Source organism: Micromys minutus (genome assembly GCF_963924665.1).
Source record: "Micromys minutus genome assembly, chromosome: 18".
NCBI classification, from domain to species: Eukaryota; Metazoa; Chordata; class Mammalia; order Rodentia; family Muridae; genus Micromys; species Micromys minutus.
Window position 1 is genome coordinate 21,518,070 of NC_137953.1, and position 23,929 is coordinate 21,541,998.

Consider the following 23,929-nt stretch of genomic DNA (forward strand, 5'->3'; position numbering starts at 1 on the left):
GAACATTCCTCTGTCTACCACACTCACTCGGATGGCAACTCTAAACAGCAAATGGGTTTAATGGTATGTTCCGTTCAAGCAGGCAATAAACTGAATGTCACAGCCCCAAATCTGTCAGAAGTTTCAGCAGCAGCATAATTCTTCGCTTGGATATAGAAATTCAAAAACAGACAGATTTAAAATGTAAACGGGCCGTTCTTGGTTAAAGCACTTGACTTGGCTTCTATAAAAATCTGTGGTGATTGAATCCTAAACATGTTGCCCATGCCATGTTACATACTACACATATACATGGCCATGGCTTTAAAAAAATAAAAGTTCAAATTAATTAGTGAGTAAATAATTAAGTGGAAGCATGCTCAAATACTAATGATGGTTTTTCCAAATTTGGAAAACAAAAAGCATCACATAATTTTTAAGGTAGCCACTAGAAAAGATGGACATTGAAATAATTGGGTTTTTCCAGTTGCTCATAAAGAAGCAAAAGTCTTTACTCATGCAGAAGTCCTAACTGGAGCCAGCCAGCAGCAAGCAAAAGTATGGACAGCTTTTAGCTGCTGTACAGAAGAGCAGGGAAAGGCCTAGTGTGGTTTTGAATTACCAGGGTCCGGTGACGGAACCAGAGAGCAGCAGTTAAAGTGGAGAATATTATATCACCTCATTTCTCTCCTTTTTTTAATTGTAAGAACAGACATAATAAAATCAGAAGACCAAAACAGACTCTAGACCCTGTGAAAGCTAAAATAATGACACTAATAAATAAAAGAAAATTTATCTTCCAGAGCAATATCTTGTGCTAGAGTAACTCTCTTAAGTTTAATCTAAAATAACCTGGAAAAAAAGTGATACGGATAAAGAGAAAAGAAGGTCAAGCCAACACTTGGCAGGAGTACACAGGAGGCAGACTCCCAAAACACTACATCAATACATCTGATCATTTTTTAATAACTTATTGAAAGACTTAGAGTTATGAAAGAGAAAAACATTAAAAAAAAAACTCTACTCATTTTTTCTTTATGAAAGCAATTCTTCCTCAAATAAACAAAGCCACCCACAATTTTGGTGGGATTCCACACAAAACCAAACATGTGTACACAAAAATTAGGCAAAAGAAGTGCTCCAAGCTGCAAGCATAGGTTGCTTTGTTTATTATAGCGTACTGCCGTTTGCTATACAAAGCTACAACTCAGGGCCGATAACTACAGTATGGAAGCGCTAGTGAACTCCTTGTCATTGTGATCAGAAACTAGAAATATTACATACCTCCCTTTTGCCTATAAGGAAGAGTTTCGCCTTCTCTATTCTAGACCTGCTGAGTAAAGTTCTACCTAGGACATGCTTTGAGAATGCCCCTCAAACGAATACTGTTGGGGGTTGTGCTCATATATTTCGTCGGCAAGTGCTGGGGAGAAGCAGTAAGCTTACTGAAGAAATTTCCCTTGAGAGGAATTAACGTTCTGTATGTTGTTGTGCTCTTGAAAGATTAACTGTAGGAAGAGTAGAGGCCTGACCCTAAGTCAGTCTTTGGCTACCCATTTGTATAGTGTAGAGATCTTTCCATTTTGCACACACTCCTGACATTTATCCCAAGGCTGTTATTCTAAGCATGTGGACCTAATGCCCACAAGGGTCACCTATCAAATCTCTCGTATGTCACATATTTATAATGTAATTCATAGCAATATTAAAATTACAGTTACGAATAGCAAAAAATAATTTTACGGTCAGAGTCAACACCACACTAGGAACTATATTAAAGGGTTCAAACACTAGGAAGTCTGAGAGCCATCATGACGTAAGGTCCTGCCCAAAGCCAGCAGGTACCAAACTTTTGAATCATCTAAAATCTGACCTATATAAATGTCTTCCTTTACATGTTATTTTGCCTGGGAGATTTCCTTACAATCACGGAAACAGACTAACACTAGCTGCAAAATTGAAATCCTCCGTTTTTAAAAAGAGTGAGAAGTACAGAAAGTCATTACAAAAGCAAATTAAGAAAGCAAATGAGCTGCAACTGGCAGACAGTTGAAAATGTAGAACTACAGAGGCAAATATTCAAAGGAAATAAGCACTAAAGATGGCCAGCTTCATGGTCTCAGGGTAGCTTAGGTTCAGGTACAGGGGAGTCTGACATGTGCTGGCTGGGTTTAGAGGTTTGACATCACTCGGTTGAAACAGTGACAGGACATGAAAACTGCCAACCCTCAGGGATTTTCCTTGAAGTATTTTACATGGAAAGAGCAGTCGCTGGAAGAGGCCAGAAAGACAAATAAGTATATTAGACAATAACCATCCTTACACTCTCTTCAATTATAATACTGCTCTTGATTAAAAGGATTGTTATTAAAATCTCCCATGTGTACATCTGTAAGATGGGTATGCGTGTCCCTTTAAATTAGAATTAAGGAGTTAGTTTGTGTTATATGTGATGACTCCTAACAAGGAACTTGGCTAGAGACTTGAAAGAGCAAGTCTCCGTAAGCCATGTTGACTGACTATTTGAATTCTATTTGAGAAACATCTGAAAAGAAAATTAGGTAGCTGATTTGTAAAAGAAAACTAGCACAGTATGTGTATGTACCTGTTTCTGTGTGTCTGTGAACAAGGCACTCAAAAAGTATGTAAAAACTCCAAGCCTGGCTTTGCAGAGAATGTCAGTGATATATTAATGTGCTGTGCACTACCGTGCTAAGTGCTTCGAGGTTCTGAGGTAATGTGGACTCTGTTCTAAGTAAGTAACTACGTCTGTCTATTCTGACTATAGATGGAGTGTAGTATGTAATTATCCTTCAAATAATTGGCATTCAGAGGTCTGATGAATGTACTTCCCACCTTAGTGATTCAAAAAGCCTTTTTTGTTAAATGGGTTTGTAAAATAAATATTCATGCTCACAACCATACACACTAATGAAAAGACACCTGGTGAGCAAAGGTAATAATTTTAAAAGTTAAAAGTTGTTTGTTTTTTCTGAGAGATGGCAACCTGCAGCACAGGAAACCCACTGAGGATTGTATTAAATCCAAAAAACTCTCCAGGAGAATAAATACTCACTACAGAGATTCTAAGGTCTTTACAAGGCAGTCCAATTTTAAAGAACTAACAATGCATATGTTACGTGCAGAGAAATGCTTATTTAGAAAAATGACATTTCCTTTGTCAGTCTGCTTTGTGTTTTCTACTATGGCTCCTTGCAAAAACGAAAAAACAATTGCCAGGAAAAGAATACCTATCTCCCCTGAAAATTCATATAAAAGTAAATCACAGATACTGCAAGGATAGTAAACAAGGCAAGTTATTATTTGGTGCACCCCAATTTCTATTTAAATGAACCATAAACATCTGTTTATAAAGACAATGATTTCTCTGAACCAGAAATTTTTGCCTCATCAAGAGCTTAATTTTTCTTTTGATGACAAAGGAATTAGGGCATGCTTTCATTGGTGCAGCTGACTATGTTCACAGCAGGTTTCCAGAAAACAAAGATTGTGGCTCAGTTGAGTTCTACAACACGTTCTACTCTGTCCCCTCTGCTTTAAGAAACCATTACATCTCTCACCTCGTAACTCTGAAGTGTTTGGCCAGTATTTGCCTCACAGTGAGTATTAGGTGAGTGTATGTTTCCTGAAATTTACCTATAGCAAAGGATGGCTTGGGATTGCAATCCTATCCCTAATAATCCTTCTGTGTCTATCAAACTGTAGGTGAACGGTATGCTGAGGGTACTCATGTCCTCCTTAGTTTCAAAGGAAATCAGCAAGTTCTCACATAGTCGCTGAGATTCCTGAAGATTTTCTAAAAAGTAAGCAATTTTCCTCAAGGCAAAAGTGAATCAGCATCTGGTCGTGTGTAATATTCTATAGCATCCAAAATAATCATTTGGCAAAGCTCAGTAATTTAAGAAATTCTTTCAATAGCTGAATTAAGATGAGAAATTTCAACAGATCAGCTGAAAACTAAGTTCTTTATCATCTATGTATCTATGTATTTATTTATGTATCTATCTATGTATCTATCTATGTATCTATCCATGTATCTATGTATATATCTATGTATCTATCTATGTATCTATCTATCTATCTATCTATGTATCTATGTATCTATCTATCTATCTATCTATCTATCTATCTATCTATCTATCTATCTATCTATGCATTCACCTATCTATCTATCTATCTACCTATCTATCTATCTATCTATCTATCTATCTATCTATCTATCTATCTATCTATCTATCTATGGGACACATCTCAGGATTCATGCCTCTACAAACGGTGATAACCATGATAAATGGTGCACCCACAGGTTATCTAGAGAAGGACAATTTTCATCTACTCTCACTAAGTTTGATTGTTGGTAGAGAAGTAACTGGGCTATAACTTTATTTAGGGCACAGTAACAATCCACTGTAATTAATCCACTGGAGCATAGGATACACATGTGGATACGTGGATGACTTCTTCAAAGGAAAGCATCATGCAGTACACATTTAACTGAAAGAGGACATGTGGTTACAGGGATGACCTCTTCAGGGGAGGAAACCATCAGAATGCATATTTAAAGGAAAGCTGATGAGAGGTCCCCAGTTTTCTCATTATCCGAGTGATTACTTACTTAAGACATTTGTTAAATAATAATTTTATCAACAAGAATAATTTATAAAAATAGCACAATCAAATAGCAGCAATCTTTTTATGATGTTTAGTTGTGTAGAACATAAATAACTATAATGAAAGCCAGAATAGAAGAAAAAGACGCCAAAATCAAATATGGCACACATACATTATCCCTTATTGATTGTGATGTATAAAATATCACCTAAATATTAAAAGAGGAATTAGAAACATACATAAGCCCAGCATGTGTCATGCAAAAGGATTTGGAAAAAAAGCCTGGGATGAAGGACAAATGCTAGTAAGCCCTCTAAGAAAGCGAACCTTTTATATTTCAAAATACAAGCAGAAAAGCATTGCATTTTAAACAAAGCGGCCTTACCTTTATGCCACTGAACTAAAAAATACTTCCTCTGGGAATATATTGACAGCCACAGAAACAATTGTATAGGCAAATCCAACAAGGAAGAATCTTGCACATCTATGAATGAATGACATTCAACTATATATAGAAACAGATTACTCTTCAAGCAACATTGCTTTTTAGGTAGCTGTAAGATATAATTGGACACAAGAACACAACAGGATAAGGGTAGAGCCAAATAGACTCTCAGGGCAGAGAGCCCATAATAAGCCTGCAAAGTGCCTCTTCAACTGGCAAGTATCATGATGTATTATCATGAAGTCCTTGAGGTTTAGATAGAGTCTGTAAAGTCTAATAAAGACCACCAGATAGTTTAATTATGCAACATATCTGCCCTGTCAAGGAATCACATCAAAGATATGATCCAACTATAGTGCAGAGAAGCCCTGGAATAATTATGATGTGCCTAGAACACAGACATGCCCTTAGTACACACATTTAATCCCTAATTGTGAATGCAAAGTTATTTTATAAAGTTATTTTGTAGAAAGGAAAAAGCCTTGTTTGAATGTGACATCTAATTGAGATGGAGACAAAGTGACAAACCAGGGAAAGATTTCGCAGAATGAATAAAAGTTAGGATATGCCCAACTTTCATGGGAACAGACAGAAAACAGAGGCTACAAACAAGCAGCAAGAGAGAGAGAAACTGACAGACAGACAGACAGACAGACAGACAGACACAAACATATGGTGTGTGTCGGAGGAGATAGCAAGAGAGGGAGATGAAGAGGGAGAGGCAGAGGAAGAGCAAGATTTAGTGGGAGTGGTGTGTATATGACAGATGGAGACAGAGAAAGAAAAGGAGCCAGAAGATTCGAACATGTCAAATTTAGTATTTGACAGAGCAATTAATTCAGTTAGAAGTGGAGAGAAGCTGGATTTAATCAGTCAGCTAGGAAGATTAGATTTTTTGGAGACTAGAAGCTTCCAGGTTTAGGCCAAAGCATAGTTAGAACAGAGAAGCAAATGTGTTGGGCTCAGCTAAGCTGTTTATTTGCACAGCTTGGGTACAGATCTCATCTTGTCATTTGATCTGAGGAATAAAAGTGTCATATAAACTATCATGAAATAAGTAAATGGAATAAACTCCTAAAACAGAAAAACCAAAGATCCATTACTGAATACACCAAGGCATAGAATCACAAACTTCAATTTGTTATTTCTTCATTTATTGGAAATCTGGATCATAGTTTTCATGGTTAATTTGGATTTCCATAGCTCTATAGTTTAAGATAGAATTGCAAAGGGAAAATGGTTGGTGTCAAATAAATATAAAAATGTCAAAGATAATTAAGATGTCAAACATCAAATACTATCCATTAAGTAAGTTGTAACAGAAGGAAAACCATCTGAAAATCATGCCCCACAATTACTTCCTCATTTGAATTTCAATAATCATCATTAAATCTAAAATATTTATTTTAAAATTTCAAAGGCAGTTTAAAAAGAGGACCCAGTGGACTGTGCAAACCTGCTCTGCTGCCGAGAATAAATGTGCAAATCAAATACTGAGCAACTGCCAAGTTCAAGCTAAATTCTGTTATAAATAACTGTTTCTGTGTTATCATCATTTCCTTTCTCTGTCAAATACTGATAAAGATTCACTCTCTAAATCATTGTAATTTCCCCTGTGCTGTCGGCAAAAAGATTTAATGTGGTGATAAAATATAAATGGGGACTGGTGTGTGTTCCTTCAAGTCTTGCATATTTTATGAAAAGCTTTGCAAACTAACATTTTTTTATTTCTATCGAAATAACATCCCAATTTATTGAAATATATTAGCTGAACAAAATTCCAAATAACTAATTTATTCAATCCAGAATATAAAAGATATGGTGAGTATACAAATAAGGGATGTTTAAGTATTAAAGTTTGTTTTAATTTCTATTTTATAATTTTTTATTTTATGTGTTTGAGTGTCTGATTTTGTGTGTGCATGTGTTCAAACTGTGTGCCCAGCACAGAGGTCAGTAGGCATTAGATCCTTTAGAACTAGAGTTACAGGTGTTTGCGATTCATCTTTTAGGTACTGGGAACCCAACACAGCTCCTCTGTAAGAGCAACAAATACTCTTATGCCCTGGGTCATCTCTGACTTTGCACTGACTTTGAAGCTGATCACTAGTTATTAATATAAAAATTTTATAACTGTATTTTTTTACTCATCAAAAGAAAATGTACAGTTTGACCCTTAAAAGTATAATAGAATTTATTGTTTAGAAAGATCTGTAATTATCAATGGTGCACCTAGATTCAAATAATGTCAATATATTTATAGGTAACAACCCCAACCCCCAATTATGAACTTCATAAAAAATAAGGTGCTTAATCTAGTAACAGATTGGATATTAAGTTTGGAGTATAAATAAAAATAAAGGACAAAGCTAAATGAATATAGACTTTAAAATTTGAAGATGTTAAAGCTGATAAAACTATCAGAGAGGTCATAAATCCATCAGTCCTGCTATAAGAATGTAAGGAAGTAAACAAACATAAGAATCTTTCAATTAAAACGCAACTGGTGTGTACTCTATAGCAAACACTGTCTTAGTACCTAGAATACAAACAGAAAAACAAAATTTCCATCTTCACAAAATAGATTATTGTAAGAGAATAATTATTACAAACAATACATTGCACTCAAATGGAGCAGGAAAGATGAACCCATGAGGAGGTTTCCAGAGCCTTTGTCTTTTAGACTGGCCCTGAAAAGATTCCAAGAAGAACTCTCCAGAGGATGGATATTCTGCTGGAGTTTATAGTTCACTATTTTTTAAAATGAAACAACAGTTCGTAAAGAAAACAAAGCCCTGAAAAGATGTTTTATAAAAGAGAGGTCCCAAGCAGGATCCTAGGAGCTCATAGTTCCAGAAGAGAAGTGGGAGTGTTACTCAGCTAGGGGGATGAGAGGAGGGACCATCACCAGGGTATGGCCATTATGGGACCAAAAGCTAGGGGACACTAACACTCTGATTTGAGGGAACCTACACTAAATGCCACAGCAGATTTGGGAATTGAGAGGTTGAAGGGCTACATGACAAGGCCTTTTATTTGGGAAGACCTCTAGATAACGAGATTATTATATACACCTTGGAATTCGAAGAAAGGAGGAACTGTACAGAATTGAGTTGAAAGATCCATCAATGTTTGAACGTGTGGAAAACTGCAAATAAGTTGTCTGACTCAGGAGCAGATGCTGTTTTCACTGGAGAGCACTTTCAGTCAAAACAGAAAGTGTGCTTAAACAATGGGCCAGGAAGACAATCTCTTATAAGGAAGTGCATAGGATAAAGATCAGCAAAGGAAACCAAGGCTGGCTGACATTTTGAATAGAAGTGCATCCCCAAAAACAGAGGAGTGGCACCAAAATGTAGTACTGTTCCACATTCTCTTACTTTTAACTTGCAAGTTCCTGTGTGTGTGTGTGTGTGTGTGTGTGTGTGTGTGTGTGTGTAAAAACAACAACAACAAAGAAAAATCCCTCATGAAATAATTGATAGTACTTGCAAAAGAGAAAGTATATTTTTGTGTTATTTTAATTCCTGGGAAAATACATAGAAAGGAAAATAAGGAAAGCACTCATAATATTCAGTACAAAAAGCATATGGTTTCTACAGGGCTCTATTCTAACCTGTAGGCAGAAGCATGCTACCATCAACTTGCTTTTCATGACACTTGAAATTTATACTGGTTTTGCCTCTCAGAGCTCCAAACTAGCTGGGTTGGGCCCTGCCCTGAAATTACCATTTACACTACTCCTGGGCCTGAACTTGCTGTGTCTCTGGCAGACCTTGAACTCAGGAATCTGCCTTCCTTTGTATCTACCTGCCTCTGTATCTTGTTGGCTCATAGTGTAGCTATCTTGGTTTCTTTAGTCTCATGAAGTCCTTCATAATTCAGACTGCATGTTTATTTTTTTTTATTTGCTTAGTTGAGAAATTATATATCTGAACTCACTTATTTAGAGGTGTTTTTCCCCCATAGCTTGAAGGGCTGTCCTGAAGATTCCAGTGTTTACCATTTTGCTAAGATACAGCCACATCCACAACTCTTGGACTCTTGTGGTTTCTAATTATCATGGAGTCACTCATGTTTACAGGGAGGACATTCCTCAGAAGGAAAGAGTCCTCCAGTGGTAGTACTGGTTCCAGGAAATATGTACATTATTACACAAATGAGCATTAAGCCCACAGCAGTCCTTTTCACCCCTGAAGGCTCACCAGGGCCCTGTCCCTGGGGGTGAACAATGTCACTCTTCCCCATCAAGGCCATGCCAGACTCACCAAAGCCCTGGTGCACTGTGCTGCTTCTGGGGGGTGGTGTCAGAGAGCTTACTCTGTTCTGCAAAGCAAAACTGTCAATGTGTGGAACATATGGTATAAACCTCAGGTAAGTGTGGACTCTTAAAACAGAGATGAGGTGCTAACTTTACTTTCTCAGACATTCAATCAGTTAAATACAACATCACAATATTTTACCTCGCCCTTGCCAAGAAACAGAAGGATATGCATAACTTTACTCTTCAAAATTGGCCCTTTTTTCCTTTCCTTTGCATTACTAGTTTGTTGTGCCGTGGATTTATTGACACAGAACATTTTGTAATGAATCTTACCATGAGTAACTGATATTCTGAAGAAGGATAATTGGTATTATTTCAGGAGCAATTGATAGATTATAGAAGGATGCCACCACATGCTAGAACTACTCACTGAGACACCTGTCAGCTTAACAAGCTAAGCACCAGCTGGCTAAGGTGCTATGACCTTAATCAAACAAATTGCAGGTGACGACATGTCAAAGTCAGATGAGTATTTTTAGTATTTCCATGGGATTATATTTTAATTTAAAAAAGGTATAATTTCATATGTTGCAATTATATATAAACTATATAATAGAATAATGATTATATAAACTAAAATTACAAAAGCAGTAATTTGTATTTCTCAAGGGCTTGGTTTGTTGAAGTTCTTTCATTACTGACTAGCCAGGCTACCAGCTAAGGTACTACATCCTGTAAAAATGGCAGCATTCAGGATTGCCATTTTTTATTTACAAATAGGAGTAAATTCATACCCAAGAGGGTATGAAAATGAATATATGCCTCAGCTACTGTATCATACACCATACAGATATTCCACAATTCTTCATTTCAAGCAAAATTTGCTGTTTAAGCTGATTAAAGAAGAAGATGTTTCATATGGTCTGTGAGTTGTTTCTTAGGTATTCAGGGCTTTCTGGGGTTAGTATCCAATTATTAGTGACTACATATTATGTCTGTTCTTTTGTGCCTGGGTTACCTCACTCAGGATGATATTCTCTAATTCTATCCATTTGTCTAGGAATTTCATAAAGTCATTGTTTCTAATAGCTGAGTAGTACTTCATTGTGTAAATATACCACAATTTCTGTATCCATTCCTCTACTGAAAGACATCTGGGTTCTTTCCACTTTCTGGCTATTATAAATAAGACTGCTATGAACATGGTAGAGCATGTGTTCTTATTGTATGTTGGAGCATCTTTGAGGTATATGCCCAGAAGTGGAAATATTGGTTCTTCAGGTAGTACTATGTCTAATTTTCTGAGGAACCAACAGGCTAGACCTTAAATCATTAATAACTCAAGACCTAAGAAGATAGCCTTGTGGCAATTTTTAGTATTTAAAAATCATTATGTTTAATCTATACACACCAAGAAAACTTTGACTATTTACATGTTACATTCTGGTCTACATATACTTTATGCTCATTGTAACTAGTAAGATTTCAATGCATACTTTCAAACCTTTAAAGAAGTCAAGTACTGACAAAAAAATATATTCATGTAGTTTTATGCCAAAATGCTTTTAAAATCTGTACATGTACTTCTGGTTTTTTTTAAAGTTATTTAAAAAAGAATAAGATGCTTATATGCCTCCCTGGATCATTTGGTCATTAGCAGAAAATAGCTATTCTGAAACACATAGACACACTTTGGTCTTATGGCATTATAGCAAGAATAAAAAGTACCAAATATCTGTTGAAGTACGGAAACATACTGTCAGTATCTTGGTAAGAAAATCAGTATTTTCAATCTGAAATTTTGGCAGACCAAATATTAACAACTCTTAGTCTTTGTACTGGCTGGTTTTGTGTCACTTTGACACAGCTGGAGTTATCACAGAGCAAAGAGCCGCAGTTGAGGATATGCCTCCATGAAATCCAGCTGTAAGGCATTTTCTCAACTACTGCCCAAGCCCACTGTGGGTGGTGCAACCCTTGGGCTGGTAGACCTGGGTTCTATAAGAAAGCCGCCTGAGCAAGCCAGTAAGTAACATCCCTCAATGGCATCCTGCTTCCTGACCTGCTTGAGTTCCAGTCCTGACTTCCTTTGCTGATAAACATCAATGTGGAAGTATAAACTGAATAAACCCTTTCCTACCCAACTGGCTTCTTGGTCATGATATTTGCAGGAATAGAAACGCCGACTAGGAAAGTACTGTACATCTTATTAGCTATATAATTCTTCCAATTAACCTCAATTTTAGAAATAGGATATTTGTAGTAAAATTATGATATTTTAATACTCCCCTTTAAAATATTTTATTAATAAGCTGAAATATCACTGGAACGTCTGTTTCATCCTTTGTCAGTATGATTTGTTTTAGGACAAATCACTTTTCTTCTGTCATAAATGTCAGCTTCCAATTATGCTAACTTCTTCAAAATCTGTAAAATTGTTAAGTGTATTTTTATGCAATATTATGTTAACCGACTATATAATTGGTTTTTCATGAAAAACTCACATTAAAATTTATCAACTCCTAGGATTCTCAAGATTTATACCTGTTAGCTTCATGATAGTGAAGCCTTGCAGATGTTTGAAATGTTCATCATCAGGAGACAAAATCATGTCTGGCATACAGAAGGCAGGCTGAGCATAAATTACCGAAGCCAGACAAAAACTACACTGCAATTCGGAAACAGAATCTAATTCATGGAATATAACGATAAGTTTACAACCATTTGATTAGAATATTTTTACCCATGTTTTGTCCATGTTTCCAAGCAAAACATTCTCCTAATTCTGTTTTTGAATACATGTCTCAATCAGTGAAGACAATTTCCTCTCCTTTGTGTTAAATACCATCCTATTTGTAAAAACACAGTGGAGTGAGATAACCCAGTCACAAAAGAGCAGACATAATATGCAGTCACTGATATTGGGATGCTAACCCCAGAGGCTTGCACTCCCCCAGAAACAACTCACAGCCTATATGAAGTCCAAGAAATAAAGAAAACAAAAAAAAAAATTACAAAAACAAGAAGACTTTGACTATTTCCATGTTGCGTTTTGTTTTGCATGTACTTTACACTCATTGTAACTATTAGGTTTTCAATGCATACTGTCAATCAAGCCCTTGAAAAAAATCAAGTACTGACTAAAAAATATATTCACATAGTTTTATGTAAAAATTATTTTAATATCTGAAAAAACAGTACTGACAAAAATGTATAATTTTAAGAAAAAAATGTTTAAAATCTGTACATTTATCTTTGTTTTGTAAAATAAAGTCGTTTAAAAAAATAAAACACAGTGGAAACCTGTGTATAATCTGCCAAATAGAAACAATCCTATTTATACAAATGTATGCAAATCCTTACTCCTTAGAGGTTGAAAACAACCACAAAAATTATGACTACTCTGATGATATTCACCTGGCAAAAGAAAAAAATCTATAAAATGTCACAAACTATTAATATTTTATGATAGAAATTTCTACCACAGTGTCTCAAAACAGAATAGAGTCAAATGTGCCTCTACATTTTCTATTCAAAATGGAGTGTAGTGAATGTGTTAGTACTAAGGGTAAGTTTTCCCACAACTGTACAGATGCCTAAGTGAAGCACTCATCATCACCACAATTTTATAGGCCAATCAAGAAGCTCCTGCCATCACAAAAGATTCTTAATGGGCTGGTCATGAAACTGAGGTCATTGCCAGAGATGCTCAAAGCTCTATTGTTAACATCTTAATGGAAAATAGTGGAGTTCATATTTTATGTGGTGAAGTTTAAATGCCAGGACTTGTTCTCAATTTCCCATTTGAAATTCCTCCTCTATAGTCTCTATTAATAAATCATGTGCTCACTTATTAGGAACAATTTGTTAGATCTAAGACCAGAGCTTGTTGTAAATCTAGATTGAAGATAAAATTAATTTTCCACTCATTAGGATGTAAAATCAAATTGGTGGAAACGTTATACCCAAATCCATTTTTAAAATATGTTTTACTTGTGTGAGTTAACTTCATTTATAAGATTGAAAACCATATAATGAGGGTAAATGAGGCTAGTTAAAGTGGTTTATCGATTTCAGAGGTGACATATAAAGTAAGAGGAAACGAAAACTCTATTCATAGTTCATTTTATGGTATTTCTGAGAAATGCGTAGTTAATGCATAGTTAAGCATTTTTTCTCATTGAACTACTATTATAGACTGTTTCTACATGATCCTGGAAGACACATTCTCTACATATTCATATATATGGTTTGGACATTTTTTCTTAGGGCCAAGATGAATTAAACAGGAGAAAATATGCTCAAGAAATATGGTAAACCCAAGATTGTGAGTCTGCTACTGACATTATTTATAGAATAATTTATAGTCTATGTTTAAATATCATATATATACATATATATATTATTTCCTGAACTAATGATTAAGCAATATATCATTGACAGTAAACTATTAGACATGTATATTGTTTCCACACATTATATGTTATAGTTGTATATGTTTAGTAGCAGCACAACAGATATTTCATAGAATCCTCAGGGCAGATGCATTAGCGATGATCTATGGTAAAATTTGGCAATGATCCTGATGTCAGGAGGTCTATTGTAGATGAAATTATTATAAGGCATATGACTAAACTTCTGTTATTTGTATTGGCAATTTTTTGTTACTGCCTTTGTTATTTTTCATCACTGTTCAAAGAAGATTTTGACTTTAATAACTGCTTATATATGTTAGGACTCCTGGTGTCATGGGAAAGAGTGCACTGATTTTGAAGCAAGGTAAACTCCAAAGGTCATTTATTGCCAAGTTGTCAGTAAATTGTTCCTCATATCCTTACTCATGATATGACACTGTCCACATTATCAGATAGCAATAAACGAAGTAATTAACATGCATAAAATTATTAGCTTAGTGCTAGCACAGAACTTCTTCATTGACTCACATTTTAATATACATTCTCTAAGCAGCCAGATTTCATAAGGTTTTATTCCTCATCTCTCCTTTTGGTCTACCCACTTATCTTTTCTTCTCAATATCATGATTTTTCATTTCAATGCTATTACAGAGAACTTCCAAGTGTCCTTTCAGTGAGGATAGTTTAAGCTTGTATATTCAGTTTGCTGACATTTCCACTTGGATCCTTCATATCTACAGCTTCCTGGTCACCCATCACTTATTAAATATTTTTTTCTATAGCAATTCATAGCACTGCATAGATATATACAGTAACTCAAGCTGGCTGAAGAAGACTCAATTTGACACTAATTCTATTCAATCTATTATCGAATTCTATTAACTATACTTCTGGACCTGACTGGCCGTCAGAGTAATTGAGGCCACCACGAGGACTGTTAAGTAATGGGAGCCTCTTACCAGCAATTGCAAAGGCTCTACATTTTTCCTCCAATACAATTCCACAAGAGCAGCACAGTGCAATGTTGTAAATGCCAGAGGTTTTCCTGAATACCAAAATTATCCCCTCTCTTTCCCTGATCTCTGTCTTTGAAAGTTCTGTCCTACCTGGACCTGTGCCATGTCCTAGCAATAGAGACCCCGTGCCTTTGGAACCCAGAAGGCAGAAGTCAAATGGACTCAGGAATTATTTTTCTAGCACCCTCTATGGGTTTTGCTAGTTGTTTGTTCCAGAACTGGAGGCTCCTGGGATATTCTCCTTCCTAGGTGTGCCATGTTCTGGTACTCCTTTGTCCCTTGGGTTCATACCAGCTCATTTTTTTGTATTATTTAAATGCCACCTGCTTCTGTACTAGCCCAAGTAGTTATACCTACATTTCCTCACACTAATCCCCGTATCTAAACAATTACACTATCCAATATACTGTTATCTGTCCCAACTTATGCCCACCCTGGGTCCTTTGACTCATTCAAGTTTCAAACAAACAACAGGAAGGTACATTCTGAGAAAGTATCTATCTATACTATCCAAAATATATCCTACCATATGGATTTCTCTCCTGGGTCCTAGATTCTGGCTTTCCCAACTTACAGTGGTGAGATATTTCAGCTTTTAGACATTAATAACGCCATATGCAGTAGAAAGTCAACATTGGTTTCCTTTATCTTCTTCCAGGCTAGCCATATGCAGCATGATAATAGTTTGTGATTCTGGTAGAGGTTATAAGCTCTGTGCCAGCCACCTATGCGGTCTTGAAGGTAAGTGACAGACTCTCTGCAATGTGCTTTGTGACCAAGACACAGTACTCGATATGGCAGGAATTCGTTGTCTTTTTTGGACATTTGTAGTTCAATTTTAGACTCGAAGGTATTGCCGTTGTCTGTGTCTTTCTCACTTGAATTAAGTTTCACAAGAAGACCTTTTACTCAATAAACAGAAAGGCAGCGTCTGTCAACACCTGCTAACACTTAGTGAGAACAGATCACTTGAGAGAGTATTCCTTCCTTTACCACTACTGAACACAGAGTTTGCTATGTGTGAACCTCAAAGAAAGAACAAAGGTGTGGTGTTTAGCCTCACCTCCGGATGTGAACCTATTGCTTTAGGAACACTGGTGCAGATTCCAAGAACACGTGACGGCTTATTACATTCTGTAGCTCCAGTTTCATGGGACCTGGAACCTCCTCTAGCCTCTGCAGGGCACGAGGCACCATCACAATGCGTACACATTCACATAGGCAAAACATTCGTTATACACATGAAATAGTACAGAAGGGTATCTACAAGCTGCTGAGAGAGAAATGCAAAAACTAGTCCTACACAACTGTGATGCCAACTAGCCACAACAAGGACCAGCATGGAATGATAGTCCTGTACAGTGCCACTTATATATTGGTGGGACCCAACAGCTAGCATTAAGGGCCATTAAACAGCAGGGAAATGCTGCTGGTTCCTTAAACCTAGTCCAATCACCCATGACTAGTGAGGACATATATCTTAGGTGAAAATATATCATTGCCATGTTCCTGTATCAGTATAATCCCTAACTGCCTAGTAAGTGCTCATCCTTATACCAACATCAAAGTTTAACTGCCACTCGTTATCCTTATAACTATATGTGTGTGTGTACCTTACTTTTATAATTATACATATATATGTGTGTGTGTATTACACTTATAATTATACTATTATATATACATATACCTTATCATTACAATTATATTATACATATATACCTTATCCTTATAATTATGCATATATACACATACAGGGATATAGATATGTATATATCCTTATAATTAGACCATTAAAGAAAGCTATAAAATTTCAAAATACATGGAAGAATGCCAAGTCTCCACTGATACATTTATAATAGAACCCCTGCCACTAAAATAACACCAGAATAATAACAAAGCTAGTTGACACACCAGGATGAAATGGGAAAACCTTATAACACCTCATCCCTAGATGAAAAGATACAGGGAATTAGTGACTGTTGGAAAAGGAAGGTCTTCTTCATGGATAAGCATATAGCTGATTATTTAATACCAGCTCATCACCCTATACAACCAATACTAAAGGGAATCAGCAGGTTGCACTTACATTAGTTTGCACATATGGAAGTAATAGTTAAAGAAAAGAGGCAATGAATTTGAGATGGCAAAGGGATATGGGTGGGACAGAAGAAAAGTGAGAAAATACTGTAGTTAAAATTTAAGTACCACTTAAATATAAGACAACTTGAAAATGAAAATTGTTCCATGGAGATACAGAGACCCAGAAGTACAAATGACCCCTAAAACAACATTGTTGAAAGTCAGGAACAGAGGATGCTTAAATCTGGGCAAACTTCTCTTTCATATGTGATTTTCCTAGATAAAACATGTGTTCCCAAGGAACTCAAATGAGATAAGCAAGCTGGAAATATTGTCTCCACCCTATCCTTTCATATGATATTAATCTGTAGAGTAAATCAGTGACTAGATACCAAAAGGTCACTGACAAGACCTTCACTCCTTATAGAATCTAAATGCTTTCATGTATTTGACTATTTACAAACAATACTTTTGTTGCTCTAAAACTCATTTTAAGAAAGACTATAATGAAATAAACACCTAAAAGAATAGAGTAAGCATAAAGTTTTGAAACATATCACATTATTGGTAATAAAATATTCCTCTGCATTTTGAAAGATGTATTTATTCCAATTCATTTATTTTATCTTGCTTTTGTCCTTTAAGGACTTTTCAGCCTAATATATTATCATCCAATGTGAATGATCACATCTAAAGAAGTGCTTAAATTCTTGCTTGCTGTGAGATTAATAAGCCATGAAAAATATGACATTACTACAAACTCAGGGCATTAATTGTCTTTAGGCACAGACTTAATCTCTATGCTCCATAAAAATTTAGTCATGATTTTTGAAACAGCAAAACAGTTGCTGGGGAAAATACCTTCATATGTAATGCATGTATCGCTAGCTATAGCTTCAATGTTTCTTTCTATGAAGTGCATATTTTCAAAATGCAAGAGGCATCAGCATGGTAAACTTGTCCACCTAGCAATTAGCAGTGAGATGTTTTAACCTCTATTATCCTAGATCAGAACTGTGAAATCTTTTAGGATATAACAGAGACTAATAAGTGATTGGAGTAGTGCAGCAGTTGATGTTTTCAGAACAATTCCAGTGTTCTTCATTTTGATGCATATTTGTTACATCCTAACAATTTTTGTGAGCCCATTACTTTAACAGTCACTCAATGCTAATTGATTAAATACATTAAATACCAAATATATAAAGTGAAATAAATTTTTCACATGAACTTGAGTTTAAGTCTAATATAGTGTATATGGGCAGGATGTATAATCCATTAAATCTTTTCAATTTGCTTTCAGTGTTCTCTCTATGACTGTGTTTAAGAATTGTGTCTGAAAACTGTGAAATTTACATTTTCTGGCTATTTTTACCCAGTTCTTGAGTCTTTGGGAATGAAAATAATTGATGTAAAAATTTTAGGTATGAACAAAACCCGGTACAACTTTAGATAATTGTCACTAATGACTTAAAATTTTGTTTTCTACACTACAAAGTTAGAGGCTCTAAAAAGAAGCAGCCTGATGAGAAACTCAATTTTGCCTCCTTCTATCCAACACTAAAGATAAATAATTGCTGTATAATCTAAATGAGCATCCTTGGCTACAAAATGTGTGTAGCACATTTTGTATTTTTGCCTGTTCTCTATCAACACATAAGCCTTTTGCATGTACTGCCACTGATGTACTAAATCTGTTTCTCTTTTATGTGTTTTCACCAACAAGAAACATGTAGCAATTCCCTTTGTAGTAAAAAGAAAATAGAACTCTCTGAGATTATCTATCACAGTTTGAAATTGGATTAATGCACATTTTGCTTAAGTAATTTTAGACAATATAAAGTCCACCATCATTGAAATATTTTTCTACTTGTGTCTTATGACTTCTACACTTGTTTATATTTTGAACAGATGAGAAAATATGCTAAGGATTGGGACGGAATAACGACAGAACTTCAGCATGTTCATTTTCTTTCCATCTTTGTTCTAAGCCATTATGCACTTATTGCTCTGGGATAGAAAAAGATATAATCACTAGTATTTTTGGCGAACAGCAATCAGTGTAAAGAAAAATAAATAAATAAAACAACTAGTGTGTTCTTTCATGCCTGGATTTTAGTTCAATGTATAAAAACACATTCCTCTGTGCTTCATTTAATTCTTCAATTTCCCTTGTTCAATGTCAAAATCTATATAATCAATAGGCAGTAAAACTAGGCAATAACTACTTAAAGATATTGTAGAAGAGACAAGAGGATCATAAAAGGAATGTGTATCAGTCCTATCCACCCACATATTAAGCAAAGAAATAAAGTATTGTTAGTGTATAAACTGGGACACAATAGCCAAAGTTCAAAACAAAAGCAACTTACATTAAATGCACAAGCAGGAAATAGCCAATTACTTAAGTTATCAATATTAACAATGTTTGCTACTCTTCAAAGTCATGTTTGAACACTGAAAAAATAACAAGTAATTAATTACATGTAAGTAATCACATAAATTTAAAATTAGGAGCTGAAATGCAAAACACAAACAGCAGTGCTTAGTAAAGCTTCAAAAATCAAATAAATACAAGTATTTTTTATCTTCACTAGAATTGTGTTTATGACATGAATAAAACCATTTCTCTTTTTAATTAAACAACTTTATTTTTAAAAAGAAAGATAAATGTACAGATTTTAAAAGCATTTTTTTCATAAAAGTATACGAATTTTTGTCAGTACTTGATTTTTTTAAAGGTTTGATAGTGTGCATTAAAATCTTACTAGTTACAATGAGCATAAAGTACATGTAAAACAAGATGTAACCTGGAAATAGTCAAAGTTTTCTTGGTGGGTAAAAAATAAGCATAATGGTTTTTCTTTCTTTTTTGGCCTTTGTTTTTCTTAAAATTCATATAGTCTGTGAGTTGCTTCTGGGGTGTTCAGAGCTTTCTGGGGTTAGTATCCAATTATCAGTGACTCCATATTATGTCTGTTCTTTTGTGACTGGGTTATCTCACTCAGGATGATATCCCTAGATGTCTCCATTTTCTTAAGAATTTCATGAGGTCATTGTTTCTGATAGCTGAGTACCCAAGAAGGCAGGGACTAAGAGGCAATAATGGGGTGTTTGAATAAACAGATTTTAAAGGCTTATTGTTTGCACAACTCTTCATTACCAGCTAAGAAAACTGAGTCTCAGAGAAGTGAAGAAACTCATTTAGCATGGAAGTCACACCACATCTCATCATGAGCAAGAGTGTATCTCCTTTTATCATAAAATAATGATGTTACAGAAGTATCTGCCATGTCCTTGATACAAAAAGTTCACTTAGTATCATTGTGCTTATTCATAATTTATCATTACAATCCATATAAACACATGCAGTACTTTAATTGTGGCATAGTCCGATGTTTTCCATATCTACATGAAATATATGGATGTGTTTTGCTTCTCTATCCCTGCATCTCTCTTAGATGTTTCTCTCCTCTATTAATATATGTGTATATATAATATATAATTATATATTATTAATATACATTATGTATTCAAACAAATATATGCAATTTATGATATACTTATAGTAAAATATGTACATAAAAATTTTCAGAACATTCACCATCAGTTTTACTCATTAACTTAAAGTGAGAATTTTCTTTAAAAACACAATATATTCAAATCAAGCAAAAAAATTACACCCAAAGGAAGTTTAAAAATAGAAATGGCCACTAAATAGAAGAATAAGAAACTCAAACATGGGGGCTTGAAGGATAGCTCAGAAATTAAACACTCACCCAGTTCTAAAGATAAAGTCCAATATCATGATTTATAGCTCATAATTACCTATACTTTATACTCCTAGAGATCCAGTGCTCATTAGCAGAAAACACAAAACACACACATACACACACACACACACACACACACACACACACACATATATATATATATATATATATATATATATATATATATCGCAAATATAAACTAAATTAACAGATAATATGGATAGGTAGATAGATACTTAAAGAAAATTCAATAATAATATATACAAGGCTTGTTATAAGCTACAAGACTGAGTGTACCACCCTAGGAGACATAACAGACAGCCTGTGTGAACATTCTAATCTAATGTAAGCAAATATCATGTAATCAGGACCAATTGTGGAAAGAATCCTCACGTTTCCTGTAATCATCAGATACCACTGCTTATTTCAGGAATGTACCAGATTATTGAGGGTTTCTTTACAGTAAACTGAAAGATGATTACAATAGTCATTTAGATATGACTTGAAGATTAGAGAGTACTTGCATAGCCAGATGGAAAAAGTACTGTTTACTTTTAGCATACAATAATGTATACTAAAGTATACTATGTAATGTATACAAAATTAACCCAGCTTTTAAAAACATCTAATGAAATATAGAAGAATAAGTTTAGTTTCAAGGACATCTTGAACATTTTTCTATTATATCAGAGTCTACAGAATAAACATCCATTTTAACAAGAGCTATAATATTCCTACCACGTACTTAAAAAGCAATAAAAGAAACATATGTTCTGCAATGTTTGATCACAAATAAACCTAAGTGTGTTTGCTACATTCCTAAAATACCAGAGCATGTGATAATGAATGACCACAACTTAAAAATCAATGAAAATAAATAAACCTTGCAAAGTTACATGCACTTTTTCTGCTATAAACAATTACATTTTAATTAGAACATCAGAAAAATTATTTTATTGCTTAAATTTTATTTATTGTTATTCATGAATAAAAATTGACAAAAATTATTGCATGTTTAATAACAAAACCTTTCATATAATCTCAAAAGTAGACTTGTTCAAGTCACTGTACAAAGGATTTGCTACTTTAAAAACAGACACTAAGAAACATTTTTTTAATATTTGGTGTTTCAATGCTATTTTCTTTCTAATTCATGACTTTTCAAGTATTCTATTTATTATAGATGACATTCTGCTCCTTGATGTTGTTCAAATAACCCTATTAAGTCATTTTAGGAATAAATATGGCTTAACTTCATTAATCTTAATCAAATTTGCTGATAGCCCAATGAAATGCAATATATTTATGATCTAATATTCCTACGGAGCCTTTAAAAATTAAGTTTAAATAAACTACTTTATTAGTCTATATGGTGACAAACAAAACAGGAGGCTGCACCTCATGCTTAAGGTCAAAAGTTTATTGATAACACGCTCATCTTGGTCACCTTTCATTCATCTACTCGGCCATCACTAATGAGATCTGACATATCACCACTGAGAAACTGGTACCAGTAAATTCTGCACCTTCCACTGTCACTAGCAAGCTACCCTCATGCTGACTTCCCTACTGTGGACATGAAGTATACTACCTCAGTTGTGTTGCAGAAGAAATCAACATGGATCTGAAGGGCAGGACTCATTGTTATCTATAGTCAATGCAAGAAGGACGGAGTGGAGAAGCAATTATTCCCATTTCATAGGACAGAATTTAATGGCCAAGATACAATCCTTCAAATATCACAAAGTTTGGGGCCCCTGATTAGTAGTTCAGTTTTGCAAGAACAAATTTTAATAACACTAATTATCAGGATCTAAGTTTCTCTATCATTTTGAAGAACATAAACTTACAGGTACAGTACCTATACAACGGGCCAGCATTCTATTCTCATGTAACCTTTGATGTTTTCCTCGTGATATATTTTCTCACTACAAATATCAAATATACTTATTATGAAGACTCACATATGAAAATACTTTATGTTGAAGGCTAAGACATGTTACAAGGACTAAATACATCTTCATTATTTAATTTATTTCATTCTGGGTTAATTTACTGGAGAAAAACTATTTGACTCAAATAAGAAGATTGAAGCACTTAGAGCAATAGACTAATCTCTATGTACACAGTATTTTTTCTTATAGAAATTAACACGGAATGAAGTAAATTAAATATGCAAGATGGATTGACCCTTTTGTACTTATCTGTCATCTGGAGCCTGTTAGGACCATGTATGAGTACCATCCTTCAGATTCCCTCCTGTGCCAACTCTATTTGTTTTCTTCAGCTTTCCTTGGTAAATGTTCCACATTTATTTCCAATCCCATGAGGTATCTCAGGTTGCTAAGTTTTCATATCATCAGCTCCATTCACAGTCTGCTCAGGAGCTTAGTGAGGGGATTGAAACTGATCCACATTGCCTTGGCTCTGAGCTTTCTAGCACTTCATTCCACTTGCCATCCTCAAAACCTTCCTATCAGGTACCACATATGCAAGGCAAAGCTACACTGTCAAATCAAGGTACCATTGGGCTCTCTTTTGTCACAGCCTCTGATTGTGTTCATGGCCACACACCTGTGAAAACACTTCTCCGGGCAGCCATTTTGCCAGCAGGATGCCTTGGAAGGCTCTTTGTGTCAGACACTGGCTTTGCATTCTGACACCCTGGAGTTTTCCAAGGCAGGAAATTGCCTTTCTGTGTTCTCCTGATTGCAGCAGTATCTTTATAATTGTGCCATTCTCCTTTTCTTGTGCCAAATTGTGTATGTTTCATCCCTGCTTCACTTGTTGCTTTCATACATGGAGTCAGAACGGCCATGTTACAGCTCGAATGATATGCTGTCTTCAAATATTCTCCACCAAACAAGACAGTCAATGACCTTTATGTTCATCCTGGCACACAAAATCAGGACATCATGAGAATGTAAACGGCTTTTGGCTGCTGCTGCTGAGGTTGTGGCTTTTTCAGTTTGGTTTTGCTTTGGGTGGAATGTAGAAAAAACAACTGTTGGTGTATTTTCTTCTTTTGTAAACCTCATCATCCCAGCCTTTATTGTGAAGGCATCTCCCAGCATTGTGATCAGTTCTTCTACCATAAGAATAGCCTATGAAGCTCTTATTAAACCATTCAAGGTCTTTGGTAGTCTTCACCTTAATATGTTCCTATATTTCTCAAACAAAAACAAAACAACAACAACAACAAACTCTGAAAGAATAAGACCAGAGTTTAGATTTATAATATCAAGACTGCAATCCTGCTACCAAGTTTCAGTATTAGTTATCTTTTTATTATGCTTGAGAAGGCATGGCGTATTTGATGATATCTG

General features: G+C 35.0%; 1 protein-coding gene across 1 annotated transcript in view; it reads right to left on the reverse strand.

Moving 5' to 3' along the window:
* Positions 1–23,929, reverse strand: part of CCSER1 (coiled-coil serine rich protein 1) — a gene marked incomplete at both ends in the record, with an annotated part of 925,644 nt that overhangs the window by 763,402 nt on the left and 138,313 nt on the right.